The sequence below is a fragment of the Arachis hypogaea genome, chromosome 14 (genome assembly GCF_003086295.3).
Source record: "Arachis hypogaea cultivar Tifrunner chromosome 14, arahy.Tifrunner.gnm2.J5K5, whole genome shotgun sequence".
NCBI lineage: Eukaryota > Viridiplantae > Streptophyta > Magnoliopsida > Fabales > Fabaceae > Arachis > Arachis hypogaea.
Window position 1 is genome coordinate 3,123,660 of NC_092049.1, and position 17,458 is coordinate 3,141,117.

Here is a 17,458-nt window from a genome sequence, read left to right on the forward strand (position 1 = left end):
TTAATGGGTATAAATAATAGTTTATTCTAGATAAAATTATAATTTGTGTTTGATCTTTACAATGTTTACTTGTAAATTGATTCAATCAATGGTATTTGCTATGGTACGATCATAAATTCATACATATCGATACATTTAAAATATGGACAAATAATAATAAACCATGTGTAATTTATTTTCTACATCAACATCTAATTTTTTTAAAAGAAAATATATATTATATCACTAATTTTACTAAAATACTCTTATAATTTAATAAAAATAAAAAAATATTTTTTATTTAATTTTTTAAAAAACTTAAATACCTTTTTTTATGTTAGACAATAAATTACACTTTTAAATTAATCAAATAATTTAATTTTACTGTGTCAAAATTTAAATAATTTAAAAAACAAAAACAAAACACATTTAATTATTTATTTATACTAAAAGAAATTATTTCAATTTTATTGACATTTTTCATGAACCCTAGTTAATCATTCATACCCAAAAAAAAAAAAAAAACAAATTTAAACCGTACTAAAAAAATATCAAAATGTTCCTGGGTTTCCCACCCAACCTTCAAATCTCAGACTCACTGCCATAGTCTCTTCTTTGTCTCTTCTCCTTCACACTCGGCTCCCGATTTTCTTTGACAGCTCCCTTCTCCATCCTCTTCCTTCTTTTTCTCCATGGCGCCCTGCCAAGGTCACCGCAGCATTCGTCGCGCGCCTCACCCAGTCGAGGAGAACGTCGTCGCGTCAGAGAGCGTCGCCGTCTTTCTCGTTCTTCGTCACCGTCGTCAGCCTCTCCCTTCCGGTAACCCCCCTCTGTGATTTCTTTTAATTATTATAGCACTGTAGTGATTTCTGTAATTAATGTGATTTACTTTAATTTCTGTGATTTTAGATTCGTTGTTGTTAATTTTGTCAATTTTTGCTTTAATCCAAAGTCTGCCTTAATGTCTGCAATCAAGAAGACTAACATTCAATTTCTTTATGATTCATCAAGAATGGAGCAAAGTGTAATAATCCTGGTTGGTTAATTACCTTGTGGTTGGTCTTGAACCAATCACCAATGAGCAAAGTGAAATCACCAGCAGGGTTTGGATAAGGGATTGGGATGACAGATCTGTGATAGATATTGAGTCCTCCAAATCCTCCAGCGGCTTTGTGAAATGCAGTTGATGGAAAGTAGGAAAAGGTGCCAATCTGATCCTTGGTTTAAAACTTGTATGTGTAGTTTGAGTTTGGAGGAATGGCACAGTTTGTTCCCAACACTCCATCTTGCCGTGAGTTCTTCTTTTGCTTAATGCCATTCCTATATATGTTTTTTGCTTTTTTTTTTTATTTGTGTTCAGAAAAATATTCCTGGCATTGTTGCTGCCATGAATTATCTTCCCACCTATTTATGCCTTGTATAAATTTTATTAATCATGACCTAATAATATGATTTGACTATCATCATCTTATGCTTAATAAATTTACCTCTCTTGCACTAGCTATGCTTTAAGTCGTCTCAAAATAATGTTGGAACTTGCAGTTTAAAGCATTATTTTGGGTTATCATCTTGTGGTTTGACTATTATCATCTTGTTTGTTATCTGCCTTAAGCATGATCTTTTATTTTCTATACACACTTGTCTATTTAATTGCAGGCATTGGTGAAGATGATGGCTGTTTGATGTACCTATCATCGAATTACTGCAAGTGCCTATAATCTTTTAGATGTGGTTCTTTACCAAGCAAGTTATGGTAATCATGTGAAGATTCTGTTATATTTGCTTCTCATGTACTGTAGAAATTAGAGTCTATCCATCATTATTGTTGTTAATGAACTTGTTCGAGTTTTGCTTATTTAGGCCACAATATATCAGCAAAAGGCGGTTGATATAAATGAGAGGGAGCTTGGGCTTGATCATCCTGACACAATAAAAAGCTATGGGGACCTTTCTGTCTTTTACTATTGTATGCAATAATACGAGCTTGCTTTGAAGTAGGTTACAATGACTCTCCTCTTCAAAATAGTTTAGATGCCTATGCCATGAAGAATTTCTATTGATTGTTGTATTCAGGGCACCAAAAAACTGTGACTCTTTTAATGCAGTGTGTCAGATCTTCTGGATTTTATAAGTCCCGAGCTTGATTCTAATGGAAATGAACAAGCTCAGAGAAAACAGCAGCGTGGGAAGGTTCTCTGCCAAATTTTTACATGGTGTTACCTTATATATTTGACATTAATTGCTTTGTTGTTATAAACTGCTGCTACCTTTGTTTTGTAAAATTTCTATTGTGTTGCCTCATTATGCAAGTTGTCGATTATATCTCTAATCTTTTAGATACTTCTACCAATAAGTGAACAAAACCTTCAACGTGAAGATGCACCAAGCAATGTGGGTGTTGTCTATAATGGCTTGGAATATGCTACTGGTACGGCAGAAAACAAAACAAAAGAAAGATCTGGCATGGTGGATTATGAAGTTATGAACGAAAATGGCAATAATGTCCCTATGTATAGTCCACCAGTGTCAAGTGAATCTATTCACCAGGAGGAGACATCATCAGATGAGGGCTGACAAGAAGCCAATTCAAAAGGGCGATCTAGGAACACAGCGAAACACAAGCTTGGCCGCAGAGGATCTCATCTCTCAAAGCTAAGGACTACTGTTATCAGAGAAAGTCCACAGAAATCAAGTTCAAGAGTCCTCTCAAAGGTATTATCTCCATCTAGGCAATCAGAGCCTGAAAACTTGGCTTTCATAGAAGATTCTGCCGGTCAACTAAGTCCAACAAAACCTACTAGAGTGTCCAAAAGTTCTGCTAGCCTAATACCATATGCCACGTTCATGTCTTCTGGAACCAATTTTTCTTTTCTATTTAATAAAATAACAAAGGAATTGAACTGTAACCACATAATTAACAAGGTCCTTTTTTTACTTTACACTCTGCATAAAGAAAAATAGAGAAAATACAATGAAAAGCCAGCATCTTAATTATATAATGATATATATTTTTTATAATTAAGATTAATGGTTAAAAATTATTGAAACATCAGTATATCGATACATTTTAAAATTTTCTTATTTGATTTATCCGTGATTTTTTTAAATATAATTGACTGTTTGTGCTTTCATCATTGCTTTCTCATCTCAATTAATTAATTATGTAAAATACATTCATATTAACATCTTAATATTTGTTCATAAACGTTTATCAAAACACACATACTAACAAATATTTTTTGTCCTTGAGTTGCTCAAATTTGGGTTCAGCCACCTAACACATACATTAATGTACCTTCCGTAGGCGAACATGTTGCCCAGTGTCTCCATTCAATAATTTATATCTTCTAAATAAACAAACAAGATAGCTTTACATGTCAAAGATCCTCTGCTCAAGTATAGTATACACCTATCCCCCGGTCAATTTTAAACATTTATTTTTACTTTTCTAATTAAATAAAATAAATTTAGAGATGAGATAATTTTGTAAAAGAGAGGCGAAAGAGAGTTGAAATAAAACAAAAAGAAGTCTTCATATACAAATCCATACATTTGATTTAGAAAGCAATCAATGGTAGAAAAGGACTGTTGCTTTTATTACTGTCTATTACTTTAATTAGAAGTACACTTATGAAGATAAGCAAGGCCAAGGTTTTGTAACTCTAGCTCTAAGAGCATCACTAATTGGCAAGTTTGTCAATATATGCTTCAATTTCTTGTCACCCTTTTCCTTTTTTCCAATAGCATATTTTCTTTCTAATGATAAATTTATCATCTTTGGCAGCAACTGTGTTAGACCTTGGAGACTCATTTAGCCATAGACCATAGTTTCCTTTGCAGAAATGATATATGTACCCTTGTCATCTTTTTTCTCCTTATGATATGGCTCAGCTAAATTAATTAAAAATTTGAGAGCTGATCAAACATTAATCAAAGTCCTATCAGCATACAGTTCTCTAGAAATTATAGAGCCTAAAAAAAAAGTGGTAAATTGCATCACTCAACTTCTCCATACTCGAGTCCTTCCTTGTAGAAAAATTCCATTGCTTCTAAAATTAAGAAGGATCTTGTGGTCAAACTTGGACTTTTCCACCAACAAACACACTGTCCAAAGGTCAAAAGTAGATATTGCCTTCTGCTATGCCCCAATTGTTATGTGCTAGTGTCATATCCCGTTGCCCAAACAGGTACATAGTAGATCAAGATTCCAAGGACAAATGAGGCACACATTGTGATAATGGCATACACATAGGCTCTCCAAGGATGATTGCTTTCTTTCATTGCATTGAACTCAGCTACAAAAGTTGAGACAGTACTCAAACACCCCAAGAGACCTAACTGTGTTCCGATTACAATAGTGTCACAATCTTTGGTATTGACCTACAAAATTTGTAATGAGAAAAATGAGTTTTTCTTTTATTTTTGCAATGTGAAATTGGTTTCTCTTTATCTAAAGCTAAACTTTATATCACAAACCCTTTATAGACTTCGTACCAGCCATCGGATATCACATCAATCATACTACAACTTTTTAGTGAATGACTCATATGAATCCATCTTTAGCGGTTGTTGAAGATTTGGATTTGTAACAATAAAATCTTTACATCAGGAATATATTGATGTATAAATGATTCTAATTTGCTATTTCTTGTATGTTTAACACAGTACTTTTGATGGTTGTACTAACCTTTTTTGTACATTCATAAATTAATGTATCTAGACACAATTGTAACAATTTCTCAATGGTATCTAATTTAATTGTAATCCTATTACTATTATTAGGTTAGAGATTAGCAAATGCAGCAAATATTGGAGCACTAGGAGACAGAGGAGCACAAAAAAACTTACTACTTCCTTTACGGTGGAAAGTGCAGCCATTACACAAGCAGCTAATACATTGGTAATAAGAGTTCCAAATGGCATCCATTTAAACAACCCTGCCCTTCCTAATCCACGATCATTGAGCCGAGCTAAGAACCATCGAATCCACATGCCTACAGGTCCAACCATGCAAGCGAACCATAACTCGGCACCACTTCCACCATTCTTGAACTTAGCCTTCACCAGTGCACCACTCACACCCCATAATATTCCTAAAATCACCAATATCGGCTGTTATATTCTTTCAACCTTCTAATAAATTGTACTGCAATATATGTTACACTTGCAGTACATAGCCGGTCCCAAGCCCGGATAAAGGAGGAGGGTTGTGTTAGATCTTCGACAACCAACATAAAAATATAGTTGAACCCCATGACATGAATCAAAGACATTATTGCGTTAAAGCTAGGTCGTTGTCCGGAAGCAATGCGCTGTATGACTTGAGTACAGTGTCAAAGCAAGAGCCGCTGCATCGGTGCCCGGATGTAGTGTTAAATGAACAAGGGTTCTCGCGTTTTCGTGAACGGACGAGGGTAAATAAGCTAGTTCACAAAGTAAAAGGTAAAGGTCGGAGCAACAGAAGGTTGAGATTTGGGACATGGAACATAAGCACCCTAACAGGAAAGTCTATGGAGGTGGTGGACACCATGACAAGGAGGAAGATTAACATTATGTGCCTACAAGAAACCAAATGGGTTGGTGTAAAGACTAGGGAGTTGGATACTTCTGGTTTCAAACTTTGGTATAAAGGAAAGGTGAAGAATAGGAATGGGGTTGGAATAATTGTGGATAAACAGTGGAAGAAGGACGTAGTGGATGTTAAGAGGGTGGGAGATCGGATCATCTCTATCAAACTTGTGGTGGAGGGAGGTGCTTTCCATGTAATTAGCGCCTATGCACCGCAAGTGGGTTTGGACGAACAATACAAAATAAGGTTTTGGGAGGATTTAGAGAGTTTGGTTCAAGACATACCTTTGGGAGATAAGATTTTCTTAGGAGGAGATTTAAATGGCCATGTTGGGAGAGAAGTGACTGGATATGAGAATATTCACGGAGGCCATGGTTTCGGGGTGATCAATGCCGAAGGTAAAACTATTTTGGACTTTTCCTCAACTTTTGATCTTCTCATCGCAAATACATGTTTTGAAAAGAGAGACGAATATCTTATAACCTATAAGAGTGGCATGACAAGATCTCAAATTGACTTCTTCTTGTTGAGGAGAGTCAACTGGAAATTTTGTATTAATTGTAAAATTATTCCGGGAGAGAGTTTGACAACACAACATAGGGTGCTCGTCATGGATTTCTGCGTTGAGCAAAAGTTGAAGAAAAGATATCATACGAAGAACCCAAGGATGAGGTGGTGACGAATGAAACGTGAGGAACAAAGAAGCTTCCTAAGACGAATATGAAAAGAGGCAAAGTGGGATGGGAATAGAAGCGCGGAAGAGATGTGGAGGGAGATGGCAGAAGTTATTAGAAGAACAGCAAAAGAAAGCTTTGGTGAATCTAAAGGAATAGGACCAAGAGACAGGGAGTCTTGGTGGTGGAATACGAGTGTACAAGATAAGATAAAGATAAAAAGTGAGTGCTTTAAAGAGTGGTCACTATGCCGCAATGCAGATAACTGGAAAAAATATAAGGCGGCTAAGAAAGAGACAAAAGTGGCTGTAAGTGAAGTAAGAACAAGAGCATATGAGGGTCTCTACCAGTCTTTGGGAACGAAAGAAAGAGAAAAAGGTATATATAGAATCGCAAAGAGCCGTGAAAGAAGAACGAGAGATTTAGATCAGGTTAAGTGCATAAAGGATAAGGATGGAGAGGTGTTGGCTCAAGAGGAGAAGATTAATGAAAGGTGGATGATAAACCATTATTTTATGGTTTATATTGTATTTAATTGAGTGGTTTTTATCAAGTCATTACCCACTTATTCATATGATTTGCATGATTTTACAATTCCTTCCTAGTTTAGTTCTATGGTTGAAAACTTGCTTCCTAGAAATCTTTAAATTGTATATTTTAATTTATCCTTTATACCATTTGATGCCGTGATCCGTATGTTAAGTGTTTTAGGCTTTATAGGGCAGGAATGGCTTAGAGAATAGAGAGGAAGCTTGCAAAAATAGAAAGAACACAAGAAACTAAGGAGATGACCAGCGAGCATCGACGCGCACGCATGGCTCACGCGTGCGCACAAAATGAAGAAAATTGCAGTGACGCGTGCGCCGTGCCTGACGCGTACGCGTGGATTGGAGTTCTACAAAGCGATGCGAGCGCGTGCTTGACGCAAACGCGTTACACGCCAAAATGACCAGCGACGCGGACACGTGATCGACGCGTACGCGTGACATGCGCGATCTGCAGAATTAACAGAAAACGCTGTGGGAGATTTTGGGCCGCATTTTGACCCAGTTTTCGGCCCAGAAACACAGATTAGAGCCAGGGAACATGCAGAGACTCAACATACATTCAGACATTCTCATTAGGATAGTTTTTAGGTTTTAGATCTGAATCTAGAGAGAACCTACTCTTCCTTTAGATTCGCTTTACATTCAGAGTTTTATGCTTTTGCTTTGAATTTGGATATTGAAGAGTCATCACCTCCATTGAAGATACTATTCTAGTTTGTTTCCTATTTCTTTACTCTTTTAATTTATCTTATTTGGCTTGTTACTTACTTTTTCATGTTCAGAGTTACAATTGGATTATTTTCATGGATTGTTAATGGAAAGGATTATTTTTATTTTTAATTAATTTTCAATCTCTATTTTATTTAATTTATTTTGTCTTATTCTTATATTTTTACGAGCGTTATATCCATGTCAATGGAGTAGATTTTCTACTTGACATGGGGGTAGAGGAGACACTTGAGTTGGAATGCTCAAGTGCTTAGTTAAATTGGAAGTTGTTGGCTAATTCCGTATCTACTAACGCTAGACCTTCCCAAGGGAGAGGACTAGGATTTGCGGATAAGAGTTAGCTCAATCACTTGACTTTCTTTTATTTAGTAAGGGTTAACTAAGTGAAAACAACAACCTCTTTATACTAGATTTGAGAAGATTCCAACAAGGACAGAACTTCCAATTAATCATTCTCCCAGTCAAGGCTTTTTATATTAATAATAATCCTTAGTTTTTATTGCTTTAATTTACAATTATTTTAATTTCTCATTATCCAACTCAAACTTTTTAAAACTCCTGATTAATAAATTAGCACCCTTTTCCGCAACTCATTGGGAAACGACCTGGGACTCATACTCCCAGTATTTTATTCTAAACTTTTGTGACAACTTTTCTAAATTGATGAGGCGGATCTTAGCTGATTAAGAACTATACTCACAACGTATTCCATATTTTGATTTCTTAATTAGCCGACTTGTGCCCCCACGTTAATTTTTGGCGCAATTACCGGGGAGTTGCAATAGTGTGCTAGATTATTAATTAGTGTACATATTTTTATTTTTATTTGCATATTTTATTTTTGTTTTGTTACCATGAGCTATATGTTTTTCTCATTGAATGATGCATTCACTGCCTGATCCGAGCTTAGCCACATTTGATCCTGAAATTGAAAGAACTCTTTCACGTATTAGGCGAGCTCGACGTCGGCTAACCTCTGAGGGTGGTGAAGTGATTGTTATCGATTCACCAATCTCATCTGAGGGCAAATCTGAACCGCTATCTGAGAGCGAAACAAGCTCATTTACTACTGATTCAGTTAATTCACGTGCAGATAACATGGCAGCACCTAGAAGGATTACTCTCCAGGAAGCTGGAGCGCCAGATTTTACACTGCAGCCGTATCAAGTGCATAATCCAACTCTGACTGCAGATTTTGAACTAAAGACTGCACTAATCAACTTGATGCCCAAGTTTCATGGCTTACCTGCTCAAGAGCCTATCAAGCACCTTAGTGATTTTCAGACAGCCTGTTCTACTGTTAGACGTAATGGTGCAGATAAAACTTCTATTCTGTTAACCGCCTTCCCATTTTCTCTTGAAGGAAAGGCGAGGGAGTGATACTACTCTCAACCTGAAGCGACTGTTACCAACTGGGATACACTCAGGAGAGAATTTTTGGAAAAATACTTTCCAGCTGAAGTTACAGATAGACTGAGGAAAGAGATCTCCTACATTGTTCAAGGTGAATCGGAGACTCTCTATGAGTACTGGGAGTGTTTTAAGAACCTTCTAGACGCATGCCCCCATCACATGATTGACAGACTAGTGTTGATCAGCTACTTCACTCAAGGAATGAAGCCTCAGGATAAGACCACACTGGATGGTGCTAGTAATGGTTTTATGAAAAAGTACAAGACCGCAGATGAGGTATGACAACTGATCAGCGACTTAGCTGAGTCCACTAGAAATCACAGGCACAGGCACATGCACATCCATTCAAAAGCTATTGCAGAGATTTCCTCTAGCAGTGAAACTACTACTCTTACACAGAGTATATGTGAAATGACCAACCTGCTGAAGCAGATGCAGTTAAATCAACAACAAGCACAACAAGCTCAGCCTCCCCCACCACAACAAAGCCAACAGTTGGTCCCACAAAGAGTATGCTGAATCTATGCTGATTATAGTCATTATACTGATGAATGTCTACAGCTCCAACAGGAAGACAACACTGTGGCAGCCACTCATAACTTCTATGACCGCCCGAATCAAGGATACAACCAAGGTAGCAACTATAACCAAGGATAGCAGGATAACTCCAACCAGGGTTGGAGAGATAATTCTAACCATGGCTGGAGGGACAACTATAACAGAGGAGGCAGAGACAACAATGGAAACCAGAGGTGGAATAACAACAACAGACAGCAGAATCAGAACAAACCTTACAGAGCACCTCACCTAAGACAGTCCCAAGGACCCCAGCACAACCAACAACAAGTTCCTTAGATCACTTATTCTAATTCCTCATCAAATGACGAGATGCTCTGTTCTCTTGCACAAGGGCAACAAGACATGCAGACACAGCTGAACTCTACTTTAAATGGTCTGACTACCACTTTACAAGCTCTCGTCTCCAGGATATATTCATTACCTAATTCCAACAACCAACCTTCAAGCTCCAGTGGAATTCCTTCTCAACCCCTACCTAATCCCAAGGGTGGCATCAATGCCATCACTTTGAGGTCCGGAACCACATTGCAAGAGAGGAACCATGAGGAGCCAAGTCCACCAAAACACGCCCCAGCTGAGGTTGTGGTGGAAGTGGAAGACGCTGAAGAGGAAGAGGATGTACAGGACATAGTTGAAGAAGAAGAAGCTCAGAAAGCAGATGGAACTTGACCCCAAAATGGTAGAAATATTCAAAAAGGTTGAGGTAAATGTTCCCCTTTTTTTATGTTATTCAACAGGTACCTAAATATGCAAAGTTTCTAAAAGATTTATGCATACATAAAGATAAAATTAATGAATTAGAAACTATTCCTTTAGGTAGTTCTATATCTGCTTTAATGGGAGGTATACCTGAAAAATGTAGTGATCCAGGTCCATGTATGGTTAACTGTACCATTGGAGGTGTAATATTTTCTGACTGCATGTGTGATTTAGGAGCGTGTGTTAGTATAATGCCATTGTCTATATATGATACTTTGAGGCTCCCTCCCTTAAAAAGGTCGGCAGCTCATTTTGTGTTGGCAGATAAAAGCATTATTACAGTAGTTGGAATTGCTGAAGATGTATTAGTGAGCATTAAGGGGCTCACATTTCCCATTGACTTCTATATCCTGGAAATGCCCCCTAATGACTCAAGGAGACCATCATCAATCCTGCTTGGAAGACCATTCCTGAAGACTTCAAAGTTCAAGCTGGATGCATTCTCAGGAACTTACTCCTTTGAGATAGATGGCAGAGCAGTGAAGTTCAGTTTAAATGAAGCTATGAAGCACCCTCCGGAAGATCATTCTATCTTCCAGTGTGATATTAATGTTGAAACTGTAGCTGAGGTTCACCAAGAAGAAATAGAAGATAAGCACTTGGAGCAAGGTCCAAGTGTGGGGACACCATCTGAGCACAATGAGGACACTTTGCCATTATCACTAGCCCCAGATGATCCAGAACCTAGCCATGAGAAGAAATTGGAATAAAGCCCCTTCCTCCACACCTCAAGTATGCTTATCTTGAGGATAACCAGAAGTTCCCAGTGATTATTGCATGGGAACTCACTTCCCAACAGGAAGGACAACTGCTTAATGTACTGAGAAAACATAAGAAAGCAATTGGATGGAGCTTGGCAGATATAGTAGGCATCAGCCCTAAAGTTTGTGAACACAGAATATTCTTAGAAGAGGGAGCAAAGCCTGTCTGTCAGCCTCAAAGAAGATTGAATCCCACAATCTTAGAAGTTGTCAAGAAAGAAGTGACCAGACTACTTGAAGCATATATCATTTACCCCATCTCAGACAGTGAATGTATCAGTCTAATACAAGTGGTGCCCAAGAAGTCTGGAGTCACAACAGTAAGAAATGAGCATGGAGAGCTCCTGACAACTAGAGTGCAGAATTCATGGAGGGTTTGCATTGACTATAGGCGTCTCAACCAAGCCACTCGCAAGGATCATTACCCCTTGCCATTCATTGATCAGATGCTTGATCGCCTATCAGGTAAATTCCATTATTGATTTTTAGATGGTTATACAGGCTATTTTCAAATTCATATGGCTCCTGAAGATCAGGAAAAGACTACTTTTACATGTCCTTTTGGGACTTATGCTTATAAGAGAATGCCCTTTGGTTTATGCATTGCACCAGCCACTTTTCAAAGGTGTATGATGAGTCTTTTCTCTGATCTCATTGAGAACTGTATAGAGGTTTTTATGGATGATTTTAGCGTATATGGTGATTTATTTAGCCTTTACTTGGATAGTTTATTTAGAGTGTTAGACAGGTGTGTTAGTTCAAACCTTGTGTTAAATTTTGAAAAATGTCACTTTATGGTAAAACAAGGAATTGTACTAGGACATGTTGTGTCTAATACTGGCATTTCTGTAGATCCAGCAAAGGTAGATGTCATTTCTAGTTTACCTTACCCCTCCTCCGTGAGGGAAGTCCGTTCGTTCCTTGGCCATGCAGGTTTCTACAGGAGATTCATTAAGGACTTCAGTAGGGTAGCATTACCTTTATCCAGATTGCTGCAGAAAGATATTGAGTTCGAGTTCAGTGAGGATTGCATGCAAGCATTTGATAAGCTTAAGATTGCCCTGACTCAAGCTCCAATTGTGAGAGGACCAGACTGGAGCCAGCCATTTGAGATTATGTGTGACGCCTCCAACCATGCAGTAGGAGCGGCGCTGACTCAGCGCGAAGGTAAGGATCCTTTTGTAATTGCTTATGCGTCTAAGACCTTAGACGCTGCTCAGTTTAATTACACTACTACTGAAAAAGAGCTTCTTGCTATTATTTTTGCTCTAGATAAATTCCGAGCCTATTTACTTGGTACTAAGGTGGTAGTGTACTCAGGCCATGCAGCTCTAAAATATTTATTAGCTAAAAAGGAGTCCAAACCAAGGCTAATATGTTGGATATTGCTGCTGCAAGAATTTAATTTAGAAATTAAGGGTAGGAGTGGTAACCAGAATTTAGTGGCAGACCAATTGAGTCGCCTTGAGCACATTAAGGATGACTCCACTCCTATAAATGACACTTTCCCATTTGATAGCTTACATGCAGTATCTGAAGTAGTTCCTTGGTATGCACCTGTAGCTAATTATCTAGTTAGCCACACTTTCCCTCCATATTTTACTAAGCATCAGAGAGACAAGCTGAAAAGCAAGTCCAAATATTATATATGGGATGACCCATATCTATGGAGATGTGGTGCTGACCAGGTAATTAGATGTTGTGTACCTCAACCAGAATTCCAGTCTATTTTAGAGGCCTGCTACTCATCTGAGAATGGTGGACATTTTAGCCCTCAAAGAAAAGCTAGAAAAATCTTAGACTGTGGATTCTGGTGGCCTACTCTTTTTAAAGATGCTGTTGAATTTTGTAAATCTTGTTCCCCTTGCCAAAGGTTTGGTAATATATCCAAGAGGGATGAGATGCCTCAACAGATTATGCTTTTCTGTGAAATTTTTTATGTTTGGGGCATTGACTTCATGGGTCCATTTCCAAACTCTAATGGTTACTTTTTATATACTGTTAGCTGTGGATTATGTTTCTAAATAGGTGGAAGCAATTCCTACCCGTACTGATGATGCTAACACTGTTGTTTCCTTTGTTAGAAACCATATTATTTGTCGCTTTGGATCACCACGAGCAATCGTGAGCGATCAAGGCACCCACTTTTGTAATAGGAGACTAACAGGATTACTGAAGAAGCATGGGATAGTTCACAAAGTAGCAATAGCTTACCATCCCCAGACCAATGGGCAAGCAGAAGTCTCTAACAGAGAGATTAAACGTATTTTGGAGAAGATAGTAAAGCCTCATAGGAAGGACTGGAGTGCCAGGCTACAAGATGCACTCTGGGCATACAGAACAGCATACAAGACACCCATTGGGATGAGCCCCTTCCGCTTAGTATACAAAAAAGGCTTGCCACCTTCCAGTAGAGGTGGAACACAAGGCTTTCTGGACTGTGAGGGAGTGCAACATGAATTTTGAGGAAGCTGGTGCTGAAAGGAAGCTGCAACTAGCAGAACTAGAGAACCTTTGCCTAGAAGCATATGACAACTCCAGGCGATACAAAGAGAAGATGAAGGCTGTCCATAACAAGCACATAAAAAGGAGAGAATTTAGACCAGGGGAGTTAGTTCTTCTTTATAACTCCAGACTGAGGCTCATGCCAGGTAAACTAAGATCAAGATGGGAAGTTCCATACAGAGTAGAAAAAGCAGAGCCATACAAAGTTTTTCACCTGCGTCATACTTCTAGCTCCAAATTCATCAAGGTCAATGGACATCGCCTAAAGCTTTATCATGGTAAGAAGATGAAAGATCACAAAGAACTAGAGGTTTTCCTCTTGGAAGACCCACCAACAGAAGCAGAATGAGCCTGAAGACCGTCCAACTTAAGGACGTAAAAGCAAAGTGCTAGATGGGAGATAATCCACCATGGTATGATTGTTCCATTTCAAGTCTTAGTTTTATTTTACTTTATTCTATTTTGTTTTGGTTAATGACTCTTCTCATAATTTCTGTATATAGTTTGCATTCACATTTGCATTTGTATTCTGCATAAAAAAAAGGAAGCACGTGACGCGTCAGCGTCGCTAACGCGTCCGCGTCAAAAGAGCATTAGCGAAAAAAGGGAATTGAACAGAAAGCCCCGCGGAAGCGTGGCTGGAAGCGTGCCTTTGGCACCAACGCATGCACGCGAACGCGTCCTTGACGCCTCTGTGTCAATTGCAAATCCAGCCCTCCACGTGTGCGTGTCACCCACGTGCACGCGTGACCCCGCGAAATCGACGTAAATGGGTGCATGGCAGAGAGTTATGATGGAGTAGGGCTGGAATTGTGCTAAAAGCACAAAGCCTCATCATGCGAACGCGACCTCCACGCGTCCGCGTCATTTTTGAAAGTAGGGCCATTCACCCGTGCGCGTCACCCACGCACACGCGTCACCCTAAATTTTGGCAATATGCGTTTGAGACAGAGAGTTGCGCGAACGCAAGGCTGCTCTCGTGCCACTAGCACAAATCAAGTCACGCGTCCGTGTGACCCACGCGTCCGCGTCACATGCGACGCACAGTTTTACTAGATCAGTGCCAGAATATCTTATCTTTTCCCCAAATCCTATTTTTCTCTTCTCCCTTCTTATTTCTTTCTTCTTCCTTCTTTCTTCTTTACTCCTTCTCACTTTTTACTTTCCTTTCCCCCTTCTTTCTTCTTCACACTTGTTCTGAGGGTTACCTGAAACTGTAGGTCGATCTCGGATGAGATCTTCTGTGCTGGTCGGAGATGATGTATCCGGCGTGTTGGGCTGGCAATGCTGCTGATCCTTTGTCACCGGAGGGTGGTGGTACCTGCAAGAGACTCCGATGCTTAAGTTAGTAAGGGTATTAAGCAGGTTTTTAGTAGAATCAGAGTATGAGTTATACCTGGGTGCTCCAATGTATTTATAATAGTGTGGGCCGACCTTCTTAGATAAGATAAGTTAGTTATCTTATCTTATCTTATCTTATCTTATCTTATCTTATCTTTGAGTGAGATCATCTTATCTCCAAGGGAACCGCCCTTATCTCTGTAGGCTTGGGCTGCCTTAGGATTTGGGTCGTGTTCCTCTATCTGGGCCCTTTATTGGGCTTTCTTGGTAATTTGGCCGAGCTCTTTGAGAAGAGGTCAGATAGTCTTACCTGAAGAGGTCGGTCGTTCTGTCGTTAAACATCCCGGGTCGAACAGCTCGACCCAGGGTATGAACAGTGCCCCTGCTCGAGCTCGGTCTTTCTTTTGGAGGTCGAGTCTTAGTTTTGGGACTTCGATCCTTCTCTGGTGAAGTCGAACTCAAGCATCTGTTGACTTCCTCTTTGTAGAGTCTTTTTTTGAATGCGGAACGTTTTCTTTTCGCTTCTTCTAAAAGCGCGCGCTTTGCATTAGCGCTCTGGTCTTGGGAATGTGCGAGGGTTTAATACCCTCATTAATTGATTTTTAATGCCCCGTTTCTCTTGGCTCTTTTATTTTGAACTTTACACACAAAAACAGTTTTTTCTTCTCTGTAACTTCCCCCCTTTTCTCTCTGTCTTTCTGTTTCGCGTTTTTCTCTGCGACGCTGTGATTGTGGGTGCTTTTGCTTGAAAGGCGATTCCGGATTTCGTTGCTCCGTCCTTCAACTTCTTCAGAGCTTTCTCCTTTTTCTTTAGGTTGGTTTTCGTTTCTTTACTTCTTTTGTCGCTCCTTTCATTTCTTGGTAAAATTTAAATTTTTGCTTGAGTGTATTGTTGAAAAGCTTGAACCTTTTCGTGTTTTTGTGCCTGCCTGTCATTGTGATGTACCTTTCTGGCTTTCTTTCGACCTTTATGTATACTTTGGTATTTCCTCTGATGCTTATCTTAGGGCTTTGCATGTTTGTTGCATTACTGTTTGATTTTGTAGTCGCTGTGGGATAATGGCTCTGTTCGTTCCTGGAAAAGGTTGCATCTCTGATGATTTTTTCTTGGTAAATTTTGTTTCTTGGTAGTTCTTGTAGACTGAAACTGTAGTTGAGAGGTGGCTTTAACAACCCATTTTTCTCTTCGGAGTGTTGATTGGAAGAAATTTTTCTCTGTTGTGATAGCTTTGTAGAGAACGATGGTCTTCTTGGTGATCTTGCTCTGATTTACGTCTTTTTACTTAGAGTCTTTTGCTAGGTTATTTTAGCTTCTGTAGTTTTTCCTGAGTCTTTTACTTTGTATCACTGCCTCCAAAGGATGCCCCTGGACTTTGGTGTGCGTCTTGGGGTTTTCCTTTTACTGTTTGTACTGCTTTGAGTCATATTTGTCCGAGTTGTTTTGATATCGTCCGAGCTGTATTTGGCTAGTAATCCATTTTCTTTTCTTGTTTGTAGGACTAGTTGGCCATGTCTTCTCGCAAAAATATTGTCGAGGCATCTTCTAAGGTTCCTGAGGGGATGTCTGATTGGTTGGACTCCCTTGTGTTGCTGTGTGTTTCTCTAGCCAATTCTGAATTTTCTGTAGAGCTTAGAAAACATCACCGAATTTGTAGCAGTGGGGATCAAGAGAACAACTATGAGTTGGCAGCACCTGATTCTGATGATAGGGTTTGCTTCCCTGTTCTGACTTAGGGGGAGCGACCCTTTTTCTATGCATACGACTTCTTTTTTAGCCAGATGAACATCACCCTTCTCTTTACTTCTTTTGAGACCGACCTGCTATGGTCCTGTAACGTAGCCCCCTCTCAGCTTCATCCAAATTCCTGGGGTTTCATCAAGATTTTTCAGCTGGTTTGTCAAGAATTTGATGTTACGCCTTCTCAAACTCTCTTTTTGTATCTTTTTATGTTGACCAAGCCTGGGACTACCAAGAAGAAAGCTTCTTGGATTTCTTTTAGGTCTGCCCAGGGACACAAGGTTTTTTCTATGTACGATGAGTCTTTCCGGGATTTTAAGAATTACTTCTTTAAGGTCTGGGTTGTTGAAGGAGCTCGTCCTTTCTTTTTGGACGAGAATAACGAGCCCCGCTTTCCTTTAGAATGGAAGAGGAATGTATTGGTATCTAGGTATACTTGGGAGATGTTGGACGAGGTCGAGCAGGCCTTTGTGAGTGTCTTGGAGGATATTTAGGGGGAACCTCCCCATTTTGATACCAAGAAGTTCTTGGGGGGATCCCTCCCTTGTCCGAACTGAGCTGGGTATATCTTTGTGCCCTTTTGTTTTTACTTTGCTTTCTTCTTTTTCCAGTCTGTAACCTGCTCTTATGGTTGATTTTTGTTTTTCAGAGATGGAAAAAAAACAATGACTCTATGAAGGCCTTTAAAAAGACAAGGAAAGCTACGGCGGCCCAGAACATTTCAGCCAAGGTGATCGGGGAAGGATCTTCCCGAGTTCCTACTAAACAGCCTGTGCCGAGCTCTCCTAGCTCGAGGAGGATGATCCCCACTCCTCATGTTCACCTGGTTGATCTTCCTTAGACTTCTGCTACTACTTCTCTTC

General features: G+C 39.3%; 1 long non-coding RNA gene across 1 annotated transcript; it reads left to right on the top strand.

Annotated features, from left to right (window-relative positions):
• The first annotated feature begins 949 nt into the window (after positions 1-949).
• On the top strand, positions 950-1,953 carry LOC112740228 (uncharacterized). Its single transcript, XR_003171051.3, has 3 exons — positions 950-1,182; positions 1,636-1,732; positions 1,840-1,953. It is a non-coding gene; the product is annotated as an uncharacterized lncRNA (long non-coding RNA).
• Positions 1,954-17,458: the final 15,505 nt, after the last annotated feature.